General features: G+C 39.7%; 1 protein-coding gene across 1 annotated transcript in view; it reads right to left on the bottom strand.

Moving 5' to 3' along the window:
• sipa1l1 (signal-induced proliferation-associated 1 like 1) overlaps nucleotides 1-22,278 on the bottom strand; it is an 85,190-nt gene that overhangs the window by 60,647 nt on the left and 2,265 nt on the right. The window contains exon 2 of the mRNA XM_061051762.1: nucleotides 15,073-15,235. The gene's annotated coding sequence lies outside the window, so the exon portion shown is untranslated. The remainder of the gene's footprint in view (nucleotides 1-15,072; nucleotides 15,236-22,278) is intronic.

The raw sequence follows: 22,278 nt of genomic DNA, 5'->3' as shown, positions 1-22,278 counted from the left end.
TGTTATTATTATAACTCCTATCTCAGACACAAAGGGCTGCCACATGTGCCATTAGTTTCTCATTTACCGACTAGTTTGGAAGCAGCATTTTAACCTGGAAGAATAATTAGCACCTTTTGAGTACGCCTTATGTAAACCACTCTACCTGAGCCCAGGCGGTAATCCTTAGCTGGCAATGTTTTACAAATGCCAAGAGTGTGAAAAGAGAAACTGCACTGTGCCGATGTAAAATCATCACCTTTTTTAAATGGCCCATAAAAACACCAACCTCGCGCCCCATACTAAGAGAATAACCCACATTACGGGAGTGAGTCAGTAAAGTGTGGTGTAGGACGTGATACATAGAGATGAGTGAGGAAGTATTGTAAAAAGCCACATGAAGGTGCACGAGGTAGCTTTGAGAACTTGCAGGAACTCCAATTCTTTGTGGATTGCATTTCAAAGCCACCAAGAGCCAGCATAAGCAGCTTTGTAGCTGTGCCACCTTTCCTCAGTTTCTGTCCATTCTAAACCTATCTGTGTTGTATGGCCACAGCTCTTTATCAAATCTCAGAAGCCTGCTTTTCACATTCTTCAGTCTTGGGGACATAATCTTCAGTTTTCCTCTCCCACACTCTTCAACCATTTGGGAAACAGGGAGTCGGGCTGGCGGAGCCTCTGTATCAAATCTATTTGTCGGTTAAACCTTCTTCGGACTAGAGCCTGGATTAGGCCTGATTTTAGCTGCTGCTGCTGCTATTCAGCCAATCCTGGCGTGTGTGTTTGTGCGCACCGATGGCCAGTGAGCTCTGCCAGGCCAAGCTATCCGCAACTTGCCAGGAAAAGTTCACTTAAAGGCCACCAAAGCCAGCAATTCACTATCATCATGGTGGTAGGACATCAGAAGTTTTACATGTGAGGATCTACTTTGTGTAATTTTTCCTAAGCATCAAACTAAGAGCCTATCAAGAGAATTCACTCTAATCAGAGGGGAGGATGTTGAAGTATCAAGGCAGTGATGTGGTAGCTTTTTTAGCCAAGTTTTACTTTCATCAGGCCAAAAAGATGAGTACAATTAAAGTGAACAGAGGAGCAAGAAAAAGGACAGTGTGACTGTGTGTGTGTGTGTGTGTGTGTGTGTGTGTGTGTGTGTGTGTGTGTGTGTGTGTGTGTGTGTGTGGGGGGGGGTCTCAAGAAGCCTGGGAATCATCTGTGCACAGAGGGAAATTGAGAAAATGTGGAAACGAAGAAAGGCATGACCGAAGAAGTAGCAGATCCCCTTCTCCCGCTGTAAATCACACCGGAGCTCGAGTCCACAAGCAAGAGACAGAAAGAGAGAAAGAGTAGAAATGGTTATACACAAAGAGCTAAATCTGAGTACAAAAAATTGGTTGTAGGCAACAGACTGAGCCACAGCTGGAAATAAATACAATAAAAAAAGACAGAATAGACAAAGTTAAGCCAGGACCTGACACTTCTCCCCTTCTTTGAGTTCACAAGTTCAACTGGTGCACCTTTCCATTCTCTCTTCTTTCTTCTATGTGTCTACTCTTCACAGAGAGCACAGGGAGAAAAAAAATATAAAAAAACTCAGGTAGCCAAGAAAGTGTGTGTGTGTCTGTGTGTGTGCAATATGTGTGTGCGTGTGCTGTGTCTCAAAAAGCCACCTGCACCTCCCCTCCTGATTTGGAAACTGCAGCCGAATTAACATTTAATCCTTATGTTCAAAGCCGCACAAAGAAACTTTAACTGCTCAGCACCTCTTCCTCACCACGTTTTAACCTCAAACAGGCTTCAACATTTATATCGTGTGTGTGTGTGGTTTCCACTGGGAACCTACAGTGTGTTATAACCATGATAATGAAAGCTATAAATCACCACATCCCCAGTCTCAGAGCTCATAAAACTATTGCCCTTAACAGCCTGACAAAAGAAAATTGCTGTTCTCTATACTTTAAATATTCTTTCTCTGTGACTTTTCTTTTCTTACTTCTGGCATTTCACTCTGGCACTACGAACAACAGCAGTGGCAGAGGTAGCCATGGCACGGCCAAGTCGTCGTAAAGACTTCTGCAACTTGTTTCACTCCATTACATTTGTCCTGACACTGGGAGAAGTATCTCTGAAAGCATTTTCCATGGAGTTCCTTATAGTGCTGGTCCAATATTGGATTCTTGAGCTCTTTTCGAGGAGAACATTTGAAAGAGTAAGTTGTCCTGATATTGCCCAAATATGACAATTCAAATACAATCAAAAAGCTGCTGTCTTGGAAAAATAACTTGATTTAAGAAGACTTCAAATGATAAACATTGTCAAGTAATTAAAGTAAGGACCACAGTCTGTTCAGCTGTGATTTGATTTGTTTACATTTGATTCAGGGTGCACTGTGTTGGACAAACTATGTGATGATCTAAATCACCACACGCATTGTTTTCTGTATTTCATAGTTTAAAGAAATTAATTATATTGAAGCATATCAGAAAATACATCAATGCTGAGCTCCAATAGGCATATATCGACCCATATTGGCAGACAGGACCACTGACAAGAGAAGCTGGTTTTCACTGAACTAATGACACGTTTGTGTTTGCACCAAAAATAAACTGTTGTCTACTTTTTAGGGAATAATTCATCCACTCTTTTACATGCTGACCTAAGCAACATTTCAAGTTGATGTCACATAAAAACAAATAATTAAAAACATGGCATAAAAAGGGAGCCCACCTCCAGTGAAACGTGTCAAATTAAAAAAAACCTCTTAGACACTGATCACAATGCTGACAAGTATTTCATTAAAAAAAGGGTGACTGGTTTGCAGCTGTGTGTGACCTGTGATCCGAGAAAATAAAGATTTAATACAAAAATCTGTCAGTCAACCAGCAGGCTTTGTGTATTTGTGTATATATAATAACAGAGAAGGAAGCGGATTTGAAATGAGAGCCAGATCAATTTGCCCGTGGATCTTATTTTGAATTTAACAATATGGTCTGATTTGTTTCCTACTCTTTTAAATCAAATGAAGTATTATAGTCTTCATTTGTCTACAAGTGTGTTATTTCATGGAACATGAAGTCAGGAAACTTGAGTCACTGCTTGTCAGAGATGTGCGCAATTGTATCAACCACACACACACATACACATACACACACACACACACATTCTTGGCAAGGAAGAACTGCTTAGAAACATGAGTAAGAAAAACTTGCAGCTCTTGCATCAAGGTAAACAAAAGAGGGAAAGAAAGGAAATTAATGCTTTAAATCCTGACATCTTAAGAGACACAAGCCTGGCACTAACAGCAATTAGCCTACAGTCTTTCTGTAGGCTAATTGAGTCACTCTTCTCTTTGTTGTGCAGACACTCCAAACAAAGCTGACTACACCAGATGTAGTCCCAGGTAGCATCATTAAGAGGCAAACCAAAACAGTTTCTCACAGCTTCTGTGGGCGTACTTTTGAAGTGAATTGATCGACTCAACACGAGTGAGCGGTCAACTGTAAACAAAGTCGTGAAAAAATGTCCACGTCTCGACAAACAGAAAGCTACTTCTTTGATGGGGTCCTACTTTTGAAGTGTTGGTAGTCAGTGGTTAAACATGACAGCAGCAGAGGGTTTACTGGAATTAACTCAAGCAAATCATGAAACTACAGACAGAGCAAGTTATAGCTTATAGTGTGACACGCTTTAGTAATACTTTATTATTTCTCAACAATGAACGTCTGTGAAACAATACATGACGCTGTATCTGTTAGGGGAGGGAATCAAATGGGAGAAACTCACCAAAAGATTTGCGATAGATGGCACAAAATAACGATTATATATCACAATGGAGCGAGTCTGTGTAATCACAGAGTGAGCCAAAAACAATATCTCTCTTCCACTGAGAACAAAAGGTTAACAGGTGATTTATATCTCGGCCCATACCCATGTAGCCCACTATCCCCCTACTCAATATAATCCCACAATAAATGATATTGTAAAAAATAACCCAACACCAAAATATTAAACCAATACATACATTAACCTTAAAAACACTTTGAAGATACATTTAACTTCATCCATGGCTCCAACAAAAAACAAACTGCTCCTTATAAGGATTCATGTATTTGTTCACTGGAAGTTGGTGTCAATTTCACCTTTCAGCATGCTTCATGTCTTAACTTCTTTTCCTCGCTGTCTGACATTATCCCGCTATCTCAACCTCCTCCTTCTCAGATCACAAAGTCAACTACTTCTTTAGCCAATAGCTTCTGTTAACCGTATCCTCGTTCATGTCAAAAGCGCCACCGATAGGAGTCATGAAGTATTGACATGGTGAGTTAAATTGGCAGGGAAATTAGTCAAAGGGGATTCCAAAATTGCATCACATGGGTCAGGATGAAGATATATTGCCATATCAATATTTTTTTTTTTTTTCTTGTTAAGCCCATGAATGTCCCATGAGACTACACTGGAATCATACTTAAAAGAATCAATAAAGAAAGGCAATCGATCAGTAATCACTCAAACTTGGTGTCGCATGAATGTAACGATGCATAGACATCTCACGAAGGAACATGGTTGAAAATCTGCATTGGTATTGATTAAGCATGAACCAGCTAAGAAGGAAATGGCTGTAAGCTATCGGCCACAAGATGAAGAAAGCAGATTGACAGCGGCATGTTTAATGGCCGTGAGAAACAGTGTGCAAGGGTTCCTGTGTAATCGCCGTTATAAGGGATGAGAGGGGAGGAGGATAGGGCTGCAGTCGACAAGCCCTGTGACACTTTGACAGATGTGAGGATTTGCACCTCCCAAAAGGGGCAAAACAGAGAAAAGGCTTTTGAATAAAAGGTCCACTGCTAAGCTTTCTATGCTGTGCCCTCAGCCTAGCAGCTCACCACCAAAGAAAGGGTCAAGCCGTTGCTTGACTACAGGCATCTTGGGCAAAACAAAACAATTAAGTGCGGGGGTTGGATCTTCTTGAGCTTCACCTTTCTCTCCCTCTCCCTCTCCCTCCCTCTCACTAAAACCTCTACTGCTCTTGTATTCCTCGTTTCCCTCGGCTTCTTTCCCCTGAATGGATCAAATATCTTTTTAATTTCCTTTTACGCAACTTTTTCTCTGTCATCTGTCTTGGTTTCCTCTCTGCCATGTCTCTCTAACCAGTCTTTTCACCATCCTTTTTTTAGATTCTGTCATGTTTTTGCATCTAATTTTCCCATCCATTTCACCCTCTTATCTGATTTCCTTTTTGTTTCCCATCTCTTCAAGCTATCAGCCTCATTTGAGCTGCAGGGAAGGCTTTGGGTGTAGACAGACAGTGCCAGAGGCGAAGTACAAACTTTTGCACAGGGTACCCAGAGCATCTCCATCATGCTGCCAGTGTATTGCAAATGTCCAGAGAAGCTGGGATGGAGGAAAAGGTAACATAAGACACGTTCCTGCTGTGAGTTTTCCTGCAATGCTTATAAATTGTAACTACTCTGTTTCATCCATCCATCAGTCACTGCAGGCCCCTAAGCCTGAGTTTGCTCTGTGTGGTCCAGTTGTTTTTCTCAAGTATAATACACACTTTAACTTCTTTCATTGTATAAAGTGTGCTTAAACTCAAATTCCAGTGTGATACATTCAATTTAAAGAACAGAAATGTTATATCCTAATGACAACAACTACTTTCTTATGGTTTAAGCCATGTTGGCACTACTTATTAGGTTTATCTTTAAATCACATAAAGGATTTCAGCCCATCAGACCAACAGTATGAATCTGAAAATACCAGAGAAACAATCTAAGCATATTTCAGTTGCAGCTTGGCAGCAGACCTTACAGAAAAATACTTATCTTGCACTGCAGCCTCTCAAATCAGTAAAGCTGTCACACTTTTCTTTCACCTATCTTGTGCACTCAGTTACAATGTCTTGTTTGTGAAATTGTATTGACCTGAAAGTCCTCAGTTTCTAAATGAAAGGAGCTGCAGCTAAACAAGGTTTGAGGTCAATTTGTTTGATAAAACAGGCAATCTAATGAAAAATCATTCAAAAGCCCAAACTATGAAGGAAAAGTCGCCTTGTGCCCTACAGATTCCCAGCTGGCATCTTTTTCACCCAGCTGGACATTGTATGCACTAATGGAAAACACTGATGTCCAACAAGCATCAAGAAATCAACCTCACAGTATTTAGTTCAGAGGTTTCCTTTGGATACAACATATAAGAGAAGGTTACAACAGAATAGATCACAGTCACACGTGCTGCTTGTGTTTCTTTCAATCCCTAATTGCTGATTCTAATAAAGAAGTTTGACAGTTTTGTGTTTTTTTTTTCTTCCATAACAAACTTCTATTAAATGGTGCATGTGAGAGAACATCGGTTTGTCTTGCTGTAATGCTACATCAGAGACAAAGAGTGGAAGATAAAACACAGACGCCTCTTCCTTTAATTACTGAGGTCTGCGAGGGTAATATGATGAGCATTTAATAATAGTAGCTCTGATGCAGGCCTTTTTAAAACAGAGCTTACGGGTTGATAGGCCTCTTCCTGATAGACACCTTTTGTGCATTATTCAGTTTTCAAGCTTTAAATCTGTTTGCATATTCTGCAAAGAGAAAAACAGCCGGCAGCTGGGGAAATTAACAATGACGAAGTCTTCACTGAAGTTCCTGTCCACAATCACAGTGTAACACGTTGCCAACATGAGGAGAAGAGATAGTGCACTAGCTGGTGTGAGCTGTCTGTGTCTTCAGCGTATATGATGAAAGGATATTTCTTCTCGGTGCATTGCTCTGCTGACAAGTGGGATAAGAGAAAGCCACATGGGGAAGCTTAAAAAAAAAGAAAAGAAAAATGGCTCCTAATTACCGTTGTTGGAACCTTGCATTATCATTATTACACTGCAAGGTTTCTGACAACACAACAACTGTGCTGCCATGGCAACACAGAGAGAGACATCGGTGCTGCTGCCGCGTCACGTTTTTTTCCAGGCTCCAATGTGATCGGCTTGTTCAGTGTCAATCTGTTCATCGACCTGTACTCTTGTGCTGTACCTTTTCTGAAGAGCGCAGGTGGACACATCAGTCTGCTTGGCTGGCACCGCTTCACCCATGGGCTAAACAACGCCGCACAGCTGGGCTCATCTGATATTATGTAACACAGCACCACCCCCGCAGGCCCTGTTCACACTACCCCTTCTCCTCCTACTCCGCCTCCCACTAGGGCACCGTTGGCCATTTACAAGCAGAGGTGCATTGTGAGAGAAGAGTGCTCCGGTACTTTCACAACCTCTGTGGATATTTGTGTAGGACTGAGCTGTGAGAAACTGAAATATTTAAGATGAACCCTTGCATTGAGAGAATACTAAATTTAAGGCCCGCTAGTGATGTCTGGCAACCAGCTTACTGTGTTAATATTTTTTTTTCTAATAACCTTGCTTTTCTATTTTATTTAACTGAATAAGGCATACAATATGGAATGTGAAGCACATCTCACTGCGGTTTTTATGTCATTGCTTTAAATTTCTAAAATGGTTGGTTAGATTTCAGAGTAGTATTCAGCATTGATCCCGACAGTGATTCCGCCTTCACTCCTTGGAAACAAATTTTGTTACCAAGCAATACTTGCCCAAAGTGGAATGGAACCGGTTGCCTGGCAACATTAGCCTATTGAATCTCATATCAGGAAGCTATGAGGAACGGCGCAGCTTTGAGCTACAAACCTCCAGATACTCCTCTCATCTCAGGTAAAGACTGTGATGTCCATCTATAATCATGTTACTTAGTTCATCTGATATCCCCATTATAGCTCGACACCTGGCATCTCACAGTCCTTCACATGATGCATACAATCCCACACTTCTCTCCAGTTACTGAGAAAAGGAATATGCTGAGGGTCAAAAAAAAAAAGGAAAGGGCTAAAATGATGGGATTCAAAGCTATTGACAAAAGAAAATTACTCTGCAACCATTTTAATAATCTATTAATCATTACAGTCTAATGCAGCAAAAATGACCCAAACTTGTCGTTCTAAGCTTCCTATATTTAAAGATTTGTTTTTTTCATCGTCATTTATGAAAACAAATGAGAGAGGAAGAGTCACAGGAAATTTTGGTGAGAATTTTTCACCAATTGTTAACACTTCATGGCCAAAGAGTTCAATAATAGAACTGTCAAATTATATTTGAGTTGTTTTTGTGGGTTCATATTTATGCAACCGATTGTACTTAATTGGACTCTGATATTGTCAAATATCAGTTACAGGCCTGTCAACTAAATAGAGCTACATTTTGTATCATGGCTCGCTTTCAAATTTTAACAAATTCTCGCCCAAAAGGTTGTATGCTAGTGTGAATAAATGTATGAAATACATCCCTAGTAGCTCACTGGCAGGATAGTTACCCCTATCCACTGGTTATATTGTAAAAGGTGTGTTAACTTACTTCACCTGGAATAAAAAAAAGTCTACTTTTTAATGTCATTTAGAAACCAAAGAATACAGAAAATAAGAGAGCCAAACTGAAGGTCCCATTATTTCAATGTCTCCTCAACCGTGGCTGTTTACCCCAAGTGCTTTATGAGATGTTAGAGAGCTTTAGGCAGTCACTTCATTAAAAACCACCCAGTGGGCCATCACTGAAGAAGCTTTACTTCCAAACTGGCCTGCTGTCATGAGAAAGATCCATTAAGGCAGACAACTCTCGTCCCATGCGTCAGTTACTTCTTAATGAAAAACAGCAGCTTACTTAAGCCTGCACATCTCACATCCATAAAGTACTGATCGAGCTTTTCTCCTCGCAGCATGAGAGACACAGCAGTGGCATTAGGGAGGAGTTGTCAGAATGCCACTGGAATGGATCAAAGCGCTACATTGTAAGCCGCCTCCGATGACCATTTAAAGCACTTGCCATTGAGTGGCTCGCTCGATACGAGTACCTGGGTAACAAGGCAGTAACAGTGTGAGATAATTGTGATGGGGAGGGATGGAGAGGTAACAGGTGTGAGGACGAGGAGGAGAAGAGAGTAGTCTGCAGAGGGGGTTCTCTTACACAGAAGGTCAACACCAAATGTGTCCAGAGTCCAGCGTTTTTCAGCATGATCATAAAATATAAGAAGTGGACGCAGCCGCCATGATTTCCCCCAATGGTTTGTGGACTGACCTTTTGAGGCATTCAGTTTTTAAAAAATTGGTTTATGCTATCTTGTTTAATTTTTCTGTACCAAAAGTGAACATATTTGGACAAGAGTGTGGGTTCAGATTGTTACACCTCTTCGCTGACCGAGAGGATGCCGCCATGGTAGACATTTTTCGATCACAGGTAGCCACAATCTATTCTTAGCTGCTGTATACAATACTTAATCTAAATGTGTCCCTCATTTTCAAAATGTACATCCTGCTGTACTGATAAAGTCATGACTGAGACGCAACAGTCAATAAAAACAAGATTGCTGAGGTAACAACTCAAGTGAGAAGTAGGTGTTTTCGCTCATCTGTTTCCTTGATATTAGAGTGCATATGGAAACTAGTGCAGTGCCCCCTGCTGGTCAAGAAAAAGATTCCAGGCTATGCCTGGCTCAGATAGAAGTTTTAAAGTCGGGTAGGATATGGAAATAATGGAAGATCACATACTAAAGCATTTTATTCAGATTATCGTGACTGCCAGAGGAACGCAGCACCTCATGTGACCTCACGTAAACAATGGAGTCGTTGGTTAAATTCAAGGCTTTGCGCATAGAAGAAAAAAACATTTAAAAAAAACATGTTTGGCTGTAGAAATGGCTGATGGATTGGACAACATGGATTGTCTGTTCCTAGGCGTGAGCTGGTGGTACGATTTTAACTGTCATATACTTTTCAGGTGTCCACCCCACTCGTACAGGTTGTGTCTTGCCATTACTACTGTCCTCCCTTGTCTCTCGTGGTTATTGTAGTCAGGCCAGGCGTGACTTCTGCCAGCCACTTTCATAATGTAATCGTCAAGATCAGAAATCCTAAATATCATATATACTCTCTTATAGAGTTGTGCATCTTCACTGGTCTTACGATTCGTTTCGATTACGATTATCCAGTCAACGATTTGATTTGATATCACGACGCATCACGATTCATCCTCAATTTTCTATATTACTGCACATGGCTACTTTTTCATAAACAGAGACAAACAGTCTTATATATTATGAATTCCTTTTGTATAATTTAAAAAGTGATTTAGACAACAATGTCATTATCAATATCTTTACATTGTAAGTTAAAATTAATACATTATATAGGTAGCCTACAGAAAAGTATAAGTGTTTGTGTGTTTAGTTTATTATACGAGAGAAAGATGTTTTAAGTCACTGTGTGTTCTCTTCTCAGGACGTTGTAGTCTTTAGCTGTGAGCTTTGTTCAGGGTTAGTTTTGTTTCTGTCCTTTTTATTTCAGATGAATTGTGTTAAGTTGCTACTGCTGTAAACACCTCATTTCCTTATATGGATGTTTCACATTAAAAGCATTTCAACTTCAGATAGGCCGGGGACTTTTATTGTGAAGAACTTGTCGGAAACAGAATGTGTTTATCATCGAACGAACGCAGCTTTAGCGGAGGTGGTCTGTTTCAGCCTGCAGCGGAGCACAGGTCTGAGCGTGCAGGACCAACTGACTCTGCTCATAAAGTCAGCAAGCACAGGAGCTCAATTAACGTTGTTTTCTGTCACAAATCCCTCTGTTAGCCTACGTTACTTTCATTACACACCACCGTGTGTGTTTAGGTAAAACAAACTCACTCAACGCTGCGCAAAACAACCGCATTTAGCAGTTAGCAGATGCTTTCAGCTTTCAGCGTCAGCATCGATTACGTCCTGTCCCTGCATCGATGCATTAATCTTCTAGTCTGCATCGCGATGCATTGATTAAATGATTAATTTCAACAGCCCTACTCTCTGAGCAGATATGGGAGTTTAAGATTGGATTGGGCAGATCATCGGTCGAAGCAGCCTCGAGTCATGAACACCCCCCTCCCCCGCGCGCGCGATTGTCGAGAATGTAGAATCGGACCACAAATTGACTCGATTATCCTGTAGTCTGAGGCTCTACTTTTAAAACCAAGAGGCTATATTTACTTATATGGCAGAAGGATACTGTAAAGTCACATTATAAAAGAAATAAATGATTTGCAAACACCAACAAATTATATTTAAAATGTCTTACAGCTATACTTCAAACACTTATTATGTAAGGATGTTTTTTTTTGTATTATCATTATGGTCAAAGAAACACAATCAGGGCCTAAGATGACATCTTAAAACTCCTCATAAAGAATCAAGGATGATCTTACTCATAACACTTAAGACATTAAAAAGTGATTGTTTCAGCTATTCCAATTTCAGTCTACATGGAGAAAGAAAATAAACATAAGTCAAAACATGCCATAACCCTGGCCTTTTTCTCCCAGTGAGTCTTTGTTGTGAAAAAAAGAAAGCATAAATTAGCCAAGATATTTTTCAGTTTCCAACCTATCTGAGAAAAAGTTTGCCCTCTCACCCACAGAGGGTCAGCGAGGTTAGGTTTGCATTCACTAACTGACAGCGGGAACAAAGCCCATTGGAGTTAGTTTCTCTGCAAAAACCTGCCCCAGTGTGTGTCACCCAACACTTGCAATCCTGCTTGTTCAAATAATCATTAACCAGTTCAGCCACAGGTTAATATTTTAAGAACCTCTGTAAACTAGGAAGGTAAATACACACCTACAAGATCAGAACGTAAACACACACAAGTGTGTGTGTGTGTGTGTGCGGGGGGGGGGGGGGGGGTTAACGTGGCATGCAGAATTCATTGTTCTTCAGCATGTAGGGCTTCATGGAAGCTGAAAACAATGAGGTCATCCCTATTGTGTACACACAGCATTCTCATACATTCTCCTGCATGCCACTGCTCAGCCGTTTCTCAGCTAAAAAGCATGGTATGTTGAAAGCAGTGAAAGACACTTAAAGCAAACATTTGATCCTCAAAAAACCATGAACCTGAAATCTATTAAACCCAAGAATGGAATCTCCACTCTGGCTTGCAAGGCCATCACCTTACACACAAAAACACTCCCCTTGTTGGATGAGCACTGAAAGGTTGCAGCGAGGACTACAGATCATGACAGGCCACTTTCCTGTTTGGATTTCTGCTTCCACCACCTGCAAGCCAGATGTTGCACTCCTGGCCATTGTGGCCTCAATTCTCTGCTGAAAAGAAAATTGTCTTCTGGTCCACTTAAGCTAGCCCAATCTTCCAGTCTGGTTTATATATATAACTGTAGAAAAGGAACTGGACTCAGCTGAGTTAGCTGATGAATCAGTGTGTCAATCAATGTGTTGATTCATCAACTTAAAGTGTATATGAATCACTTGTGTCATTTTGAAATCAAAATGCCAAACATTAGACTTTTACATCTTCTCAAAAGGTACAATTATCTCCTATAATTGTTTGTTAGCATCACAGGATCATGCACCTTAAAGGCTTTATATGTGATTTTTCACACTTAAATGTAATAGAAATCAAGTATATCCTCTGAAAATATGTCTGTGACTAATGACTGTCTACAATGGGTGTAACACCCGAGTCCCACTGTCTGAAGATATGACTCGGAAAACTCGGAAAACATCACAGTTTGTTGACATAGCCGGGACGGCCGGCTGACTCCTCCCCTTGTGTATAAAAGTTGTTTAATTGAGGGACTAGAGAAAAGAAGAATAACATACTGTACTCACTGCGTAACTGCGTTTATAGATCACGCTCATTTCAGGTAAATTTACATGCAGTGTGAAGATACGAGCATAATAAAGATCGCTATCATTAGCATGCTAACACAACAATGCACCGCGAGCTGTTTTGGTTTCATGCTGGAGCTCAAGGGCGACATCTGCTGGATCAAAAAATCGCATATAAAGCCTTTAATGTTGAACTGAAGGTTGGGGACAAAAGCGATGTAAAACAATCAATATACAGTGATTATAACAAACGGTAGCGAATGAAAAAAATCATAGTCCAGTTCTTAACATATTTGCAACAATATAAGCATTAAATCCATCTCTAATCAAGTGTCAGTCGGGAATCCAACACTATCAGCATCATATCTGGCTGAATATGAGGAGCTGCAAAGCACGACAACTGTGGAGGGTTCAGCCAACAGCTGCTGCTGCTCTCAGTGCATCAGGATGGATTTATGTGTTTACCTCCCTTGGCAAAGTCTAGGACCTCCTGAAACCCTCCAACCCAAGCAAGATGTCCATGATTACAGTGATCCACCATAGCTTTTTTTTGCCTTGGCACAATAAGCCAGGGCTGAAGCCTTGTTCAACCTTTCTAAGTGACTTGACATCCATGTAAATGCATTGACTTCACAATTCTCTTTCTCCCCATTCTAAGATGGGGACCCTTTAATCCCCATCAGAGTTTATAAAATAAGACATTTGCACGAGTGGATCATCAGCTAAATGGTACACAGTCAGCAAGCTTATAACTGCTTAGCTCATACAGGAAACAATCATCTCTTCATTCACCACTGTCAGTGTTCAAGGTTGTAGGATGCTGGTGCCTATGTTATGTTTTCAGCAAATATTCACAGTCGGCTGTGTGTGTTAAGATATAATTGTAATTAGGATAGAACAGAGACAACATTTGCCATGACTGTCAACTAAATGTGACCAAACCACAAATACTCAATCATGTAGCTTGGATCCTTCAGTTTGTGAGAGTTACACTCCTGATTAAAAATACCTTACAGAGACTGTTGCTGATTTAGAGATGAATATTAAAGTATTGAGAAATATTAAGTTAAGTGGCACACTCAACTTCAATATCGGCCATTCCTGAGTCAAATGTTTAACACGTAAGATGCATGTAATTAAGAGTTTCCATACATGCTGGATGTCTGTCCCATTGGACATTGAAATATTATAAAACAGAACATTTCAGGTCAACTGTCAAATTAATTATATAATTTAACCAGATGACGGATAGAAGTCGGCTAGTGAGCTAACATTTGGCTCTCAGTCCCTGAAGCTAAGCAGAAGAGCGTCAGGGAGACACCGTTTTTTAATGCCAAACTGTTTTATTCAGTGTTTTTACTGGTTTTTATTACAAGGCAGTCTGTTTTGAAGAGGAGGCTCTATTGATAATCCAGCTCCCTGTTAAATTATTAACAGTGAATGAAACCTATCTTTAAAAAAAGTCAAGCACCTAAATGGAAGCTAGTGGGGACTGGGCTCACCTTTCTGTTCTGACAAGAGCCTTGCAGTTTTGTTTCTATGGGTAATTATCAGGTTATGAAAAAGAGGAGACCTCGTGAACTATGAACACTGCAAATTATTTTGGGACTTGTTTTGTAATGTCTTCAGCTTGCAGTGCCGCACTACAAAGTGCAGAGGTTTATCTGACAAAAGGCAGGTACTCAGGTTCTCAACAGCCTGTCACTGACTTTACGGGGGCTACCCTTGGAGAAACGATAGATTTGAAACCGGATTTTCAGTGGCTTTAAAAGTACTCCATGGTCGGATCACCAAACTATCACGTGATTGAAATGACTGCTCTATCAAGTTTAGAAGGTATACTGTTTAAGTTTTAAGGAAAAAACAATAGAACCTTAAATAAACTTTGTTTTTAAAAGAACAATAATAAAAAGAAGAAATCCTACTTTTAATGATTTAAATTATCTTGAGTAATAAACATAGCTCTGCTTGAAATGTGAGGTTCAGTATCTCAATATAACTCCTCCCTAACCACCCCATCACCAGAAACATCAACATAGCCACAAAATAATGTGTTTGGTTTGTTGAGACTCAGTGAGGCATTAGAGGCGAGGACGAGAACTCAAAGTGACAGTGAAATCACAGAATCTGTCAATTATAGCCCAACCTAATGAATCAATTTCAAGGATGGGAACAACTTGAAAGCATGCAAACTTTAAAGCCAGATTTTTCTCTCTGAACCAACTCTTCACACCGTGGCGGATCTGCGATATGTGATATGACACAGAGGAACACAACTTTCCTTACATCTTCTTCAGCACATAAAATAGTCAACAGCTTCCAACCTGGATTAGGGTTTTTACACTCTGCATGTGGTAGAGATTGAGTTTGATCAAAAAGGAAAACTTACTGGAATAAGGTGACAGCTTTCCCAACTTCAAGTAGTAACAGTTTCCTTTAGATCAGAGAGGCGGCTCCATCCAGCAGTGATGAACAATGACCAGGATATGTCTTCTTTTAATCCCGCTCCTCTATTTCCTCTACTTGTGTGACTGTCGTCAGCGGACGCTTCCCTACAGCAGCATCAGAAAAGCAAGAATGTGTTAAGGAAATCACATATTTGGCCCTTAGCCTCTTCTACAAACTACAGACACAACCATAAAACATCAGAACCAAACTAACTGACAGATTTTTCTGGCATTATTCCAGGAAGCTCTGAGGTTGCCTGATCATACTAATCTTTGATCATTATATAAATCGCAAAATAAGAGGATGTTATATTTTTTGCTGCACTCTGCTTCATTTTCATTGATATGTAGACAGCAGTGCAGCCTCTCTGGCCAGCGTTGACCCGAAGAAAAAGGAATATCATTGGTTACAATAGGACAAATGCAAAAAACAACAACTGTGATATAGATTCCTTCATCTGTCAAAAAAAAGTCTACAGCACATGCAGAGAACAGGGCTAATATTTAAAAATCAGATAAAAACAGTAACACGTAATTCAGCATTTCACAGGTTTCCTATGATAGTGGTGATTTGTCACTGATTCTTATAAGATTGTCTCTTTAAACATTACAACAGCCTTGTAGTTCAGTCATAGTTTAAAGGCAGCTACCGCTGACGGCTTCACTTCTGTCTCCCCCACAAGAACTGTCACTACACTATGGATTGTACACTCAGACAAGGATTGTAGCTCTCATAAACTAGTATGGCCCACTATTTTTAAAACCATTGGTTCCTGACCAAAAGCCGGGAAAAGATCAACATTAAGAGAAAAGAAAATCACAGCAAAAGTCGAGGGAGAATGACAGAATATGCGGACAAGTAAGTTTAGTATAGAAAGTTGGTTTTGCTGTGGAATCAGAGGGCCAGTGGTTACAATGGTGGGGCCAATGATCTTAAAAAGCCATTGTCCCCAAACTTAATTCAATGTTAACCACTGTTTTTTGCATTATGTAATAGAAAAGGCCATGAGTAATTCAGGCATTCAATTGAGTGGCCTCTTATGCCATTATATGCTTGAATGCCAACACACTCCCATGAGGATGGGTCAAATGTTCCAGGAGGACATGGGTGAAAAAAGTTAGCTTTGTTCATTTCGCAAGCCGTTTTCACATATTCACCCCTGAAAATATCTAGATAATATCAGGAGGACTGCTCCTGAAAAGATACCAGGATACAAAATATTTCAAAGTTGCAATAAAAAAAAAGGTATACAGCCTTGAATAAAATCATTTCAGTTGTTAGGTCTCCAATAATCATTATAGATCACAAAGTAGATTACAAAGCAAAAGTGTGCGTCTGCATGGCTGAAGTTTGGTGGGCACAACAGAACTGATATAGCATAAGCATAGATGTTTGATCAAAGATTTTCTTTTAGTTTTAGCAGTTTAATACAAACTGGATGCTGCATGTGATACTGGGGACTATTTACATTTTTGCCATGGTATCAGCTGATTGAATATAAACTGACTGTTGTTTTCAACTCTGGGTATGGATCTTGCCATGCCCAAAAATGTTCCGTATGACTATGAAACTTTTTTTTTCCTTTCTTGATCTTGTTGGCTTGGGGCGATGTCCAAAACCATCATTATGACAAATATGTTATCTTTCAGGCTGAGGTTCAATTCAGCTTCTTGGAATGATCAGTTATGTGGCAGAATTGGAAGCAAAAACCATAAACAGTCTCCGACACTTCCTTAATTGTACCCCATTTTATAAAAGCCAACCTTCCACAGTCCTTCACACTGTCTTTATTTCACTAAGAACAAGTCATAATCAGATACAAAAATCTAAAGATCTAAAAAAGAAAAGTAGAAAGAATTGAAAAATCCAAAAACAATGAAAGACTGAGCGGCTCTCAGAAGTAATATAAAATGTACACAAATTGCAATTTATCCAATGACATCCTAATGAAAACCTGGGCAACCCAGATAATTTAGATATTTAAAAAAAGTATAAACCTGTCTTCAGGATTTGCTTTAAGCATGAAAAATATTTAAATTAACGTAAGAAAGACACTAAGCTCTCTTTCTTACTCTCTTTCTACTTAATAACCTCAAGTTTTTCAAGAAATGCGATCTTGTTCCAGACTTCAAGCAACCAAATTATATCTTGAGTGTTGAAATAGCTGTGCAATTTCCTGACAAAAAGTTTGCATAAATATCAGGCTAATTTTCTCAAAATGGCACAAGAGAGACAGTAGCAATTAACAAATCCAGCAGGGTCAGAAAAGCACTTCTATCACCAATACCAGCCCAGGCAGCCAACAGTGGTGACATCCTTTTAGTCATCCAGCAAGACAGACATCTGAGAGCTCTGTCTGCTTGAAAACAGATGGCAAGGCAGTTGGTGGGAATGTCGGCAATGCTCCCCTACATGTTTGGGGATTAGATTAACAGTTCCTTGTGCACAGTTGCGTTCCTATGATGCCGTCATAGAATTTAAGAGAGGAAGGGTTGAGGAGCTGCTGATTGAGACAGTCATCCATTTTCACACACAAACCCATTTTCGATGCAGAATTATGAACATATGTTACACCGGCAATGGATTTCTCAAACCAGACAGTCGCCTTGTTTTGTTGATCTCCTATTCAAAGTCAAAGACATCTTTATCGTCAATTTCTGACATACAGAAAAATCAAACAATTGTTTCTTTCCTACCCAAGATGTAGACTGTAATAGTATAAAAAATATACAAAAACTGAAAATACAAGTACAAAAGAGATAATGTGCAAAAAGATGTGAATTCGAAATAGTAACAAGAACAAATGTGAATGGACTTTGTTTAACGACTGATCATGACCGATAACTAATTCACAGAATCGCTCCTGCTGAAAAAAGTAATTAGGGATGCCACAGAACAGAACATTTTATTGTGGAATAACGTTCAACTAAAAATAGGGTATTGCGTCATGCAGCACAACAACCGCAGACAGTTAGGAAACTCAAAAAATAATAATTAATATTATGTAATCAATTTGATTTTGTTGCTAAACTTAATTACGTAGCCTTCAGCAAGGACAGTGTTACTCCACTCTTGAGTATTAGTTGTAACCCATCCCAACACATCTTAAATTCCAACACGACATTTTGGTCCATTACAGCCTTGTTTGGGAAACTCCTCTTGTTCCTGTTATCAGTATTTCCAATGAGTTGGTATGTGTTCAGTGACTTTGTCTATATGTGCAGGTTGGTAATTAATAAGAAAGTTCCCAATTTCAGGTGCCCAGGGCTTATATTTTTGTTGTCATGGTAACAAAACAGGTATTGATATCATGAAAAGCCTATGTTCTAAATTGGAAAGGAAATTCTCAATTAAATGGTTTTGACTCGAAAACAAAGCAAACTGTATTCTTGGCTCCACTCCACTTTAAAGTTTTGTGTAAAATATGTTGAATATGTTTCATGAAGTATCCTGATATACATCTTGAAACGTATCATACCGAGAGGTCCTTGCTATACATCATATATACTGATTCAGTTGCTTCATCCATTACTATTGCTGCATAATCTTACATCGTGCATAACATAATTGTAGAAGTTAGCTAATGCTGACAGCATCTAAGCTTTTTTTAATTCTCATAATATCTAGGCTGCTCTCTCTCTCTCTTTCTCTCAGAGCTCTCCATCTGTACAGTATGTTCCTTCTGTTTACTTCTGCATGGATTAGCACGCATAGTCATTGTTTCATCGTGTTTTTACAGATTTTTTGCTCATCTGTCACAACTGAATCTAACAGGGGAGGGAAGGGGGTTGTAATCCTTGCTGCTTTCATGTGCTATAATCCCCAATTGCAGCCCTAATTAAGAAGTTAGTAACAGACGAGGAGGGGGAAACGGAGAAAGGGAAAGGGGTGCAAGACGGGGAAATTTTAGCTTTTAAATCCTCACACCTCAGGTACGAAAGGTCCTGATATAGCCGACTGAAAGCCTTAACAGAGACGCCAATTTATTCGCTGCAAAATACCATGGATCAAAGAGATATGCAATTTCACATATCAGAGGAAACACCGCAAGGGCTGTTTGTTAAGCAAAAACAATATGTTAGCTTGCAATTCTAATGTGTCAGAGCACACAGACCTAGGCTTTCTTAAAACTCTGCACTTCACTCTTTGGGGATATGACCGTTAAGAATACTTTAAAGGATAAAGCAATGTTGGAAATAAAAAAGTAAAACAGGTCAAACTATCTGATGAATGAAAAGAAGGGTTACAAGTTGATTTGCCCGTAAAATCATTCAACACAGGTGATTCAAATGTTGATGCACAGCCAAATTAAAACAGAATTTCTGTAATGTAAAAGTTGGATATGCATTTCTAACCCAAAACACTTCTTTTAGAAAATACATCCCCCAGCTTGCATCTGTATGCTGTAAAAAAAAAAAGTGTTTGTACACAGATCTGTATTTGGAAAGAAGTGTCTCATTGTGAGCAAAATTACAGTTGCCCACGGATATTCTGCTTGCTGTCTTGTTTGCCTGATTGCGTGTTATGATGTTAGCTATAGTAGCAGAACTGATTATTGAAATAATCTTGGCATGCAAGATGTGCAGCATGCAACTTTGGTTTAAGTCCACAACTTGGCTGACACTTAGTACATTACTTGCTATTGAAGAGTCTAGCTTTATATCATGGAATTTGTATTTACAATTAACCATGATATTTCTCCAGGATTGCATACTCCCTCATTGTAACTAGGATGGTGGCAGTATGGAACTTACTTTACTTACTCCTGTGGTTTGGTGTGTTTTCTAATAGTTCTGTGTTGGGTTTTTGTTTGTTGTCATTCTGATATTTGTTTCATAAAGTTTACCGCCTGCCATGCCACTGCAGTGTACCGTGATGCAGCTACAACACAAGCAGTGATGAAAGTAGAGAGCACAAACCCACAGTAGGCTTTACAGGACTGCTGTTTTTGCAGTATTTTTGTAATGCAGTTATCCCTGCAGCCTGAGAGTTTATTATCTTTGTATTGTAGTGGTCTCAAGTTTCATATGCTGACTTTGTTTTCACAAAGCAACTCATCCAATATTTTCACACATGCGAAAGGAATAGAAAATTATTTGAAATGTAATGGGGGTAAAAAGAATTTACAAAGGTTGACAGAGTAAATGTAATAGTTGTAAACGGAACTTTAATAGCATCAGGGTTCAGCATTTGAATCATGATGCCTGTCTCTGCAAGTCCCAACTCAATAGAGCAGCTGTGTATTTTTCCTTATTCTTCCTGTTTTGAACATCAGCCTTTTCGACAAACAAACATATATTTGTTACCAGGGAAGTCGTCACTTGAGAGGGACACTTGTAGACCCACAATGACAGTTCTTTCAGTCCAGGCTAAACCATCAGACCTTTTTTTGCTGTATTCCCTCCACTGTCAGACCTGACAAAAATACCACACTGTTCGTAGTGTGAAATATGCTCATAATGGGCAGTACTAATTAGCTAGTGTAGCATCCTGAAGTCATCCTGGAGTAAGTCTGCTGATGCAATTACAGATGGAAATGATGAATTTAACACAACGCTCTTGAAATATGAGGAATCGTATTTGGATTATGGTAATAATCTGCATAAATTTTCATTAAGAAGGCCACCTCTGAGTTCTCCTTGAGGGAAAACTCTCATCTGCTGGGGCCTAGTAGTTTTATTAAATCATTTTGTCCTGCAATGATCTACTCACTGTTAACGAGTATTTCTTGCTCTTCTGTTTCTCAAAGCACAGCCCACCCCGAGACCTTAAAAAGGGGGAACTCACATTCCATTCTTGCACATGCAGAGACAGAGAAGAAGGGGAGGGAGATAGAATCAGACAATAAATGGAGAAATGAGACAAGACGGAGGGAGAGAGAGAGAGAGGGAGAGAGGGAAACGGGGAAGGAAAGATAAGGTGAGAGACGTGGACAGAAATGATGAGTATGTCAGAGTCCTCCTGGCATGAATTCCACAACAGGAAGGAAACAAGACGAAAGGAAAAGGAACTGTCAGTGACGGTAGGAGGGAGACGTGGGAGGTTGAGAGTAAAGAAGCGGCAATAGAAGTGAGAGAGAAGGGGAGGAGGAGGGAAATATGAAAAAAAAATAGGCTGGGAGGGAATAAAGGGGGCAAAGTGAGGCTAATGTGTGGGGCCATTAACAGGTAAAACTCCATTTACAGCTCCTGCTAGCGCTTACAATTCCACGAACCCTCAGCAAAAATGCAAGCTGGCCAGCTATGGGACTGAACTGTCCTCCTTTTACTGACTTTGCACTTGCCAGGTTTCTGTGCTTGAGCGCACTGCCAAAAATCTTGCCTGTTCCAGACAGGCCTAGGCTGCACATTAGAGGATTTTTGAAAGAGTGACCACATCCCAATCACAGTGCATCTGATACACATTTAAACCATAGGATGTTATGAGCGAGAACCAACCAAAAGACATTTTTCCTTCCCACTACTGATTCTGAAACCTGAACTCCTGCATCACACAATATTGATCTGATACCAGTGCAATAAAGCTGTACTAACAACCCTGCAGGAATGTGATACGGTTGGTAACATTGTTCTATGACCTGAATCATCTCAAACATTTTGTAAATGTGTACCCTTTTAACTACATTTTATAAATGACTTACAACCTTGTTTCCTGATCATTTAAAGCATCTAAAAATGTAGTTAAATAAAAATGTGTTTAAAAATATTGGACACTTGCAAACATTTTGCTTTTTTAGTCGTGATACACTCATTGACAGCATTGAACTGATGTCGTTACAAATTTTCTAAAATCAATCCTGTTTCATGTCTCTTAAAGCTCCTGAAAGCAACTTTGGGGTTGTGTTGATTTTGCCCCCCCGTGAAAAAAGCAAGATGATTTATCAATTCACTAATGTGATCCTACAGATGCGGGAGTAGTGTTTTCTCTTCTGACTAAAAATCCAATCCTGCTTTATTTTAAATATCTAGCATGCAACCGACAAAGACTCTTAGGCATCGAAACATTCAAAAAAGTCTGTTTTGGCAGCTTTCAGGTAGGACAGGTAGCCACCACCGCATGACAAGGATATAACATATTCAAATTGAAATAATGAATCTTCCAGCTCATAGTTTGGTTGGCTTTATAAGCTCATATGGCAGCATTGTTA

This window comes from Labrus mixtus, chromosome 12, assembly GCF_963584025.1.
Source record: "Labrus mixtus chromosome 12, fLabMix1.1, whole genome shotgun sequence".
Classification (NCBI taxonomy): Eukaryota; Metazoa; Chordata; class Actinopteri; order Labriformes; family Labridae; genus Labrus; species Labrus mixtus.
The sequence above is the reverse complement of the archived record's forward strand: the minus strand, read 5'-3'. Positions and strand labels throughout refer to the sequence as shown.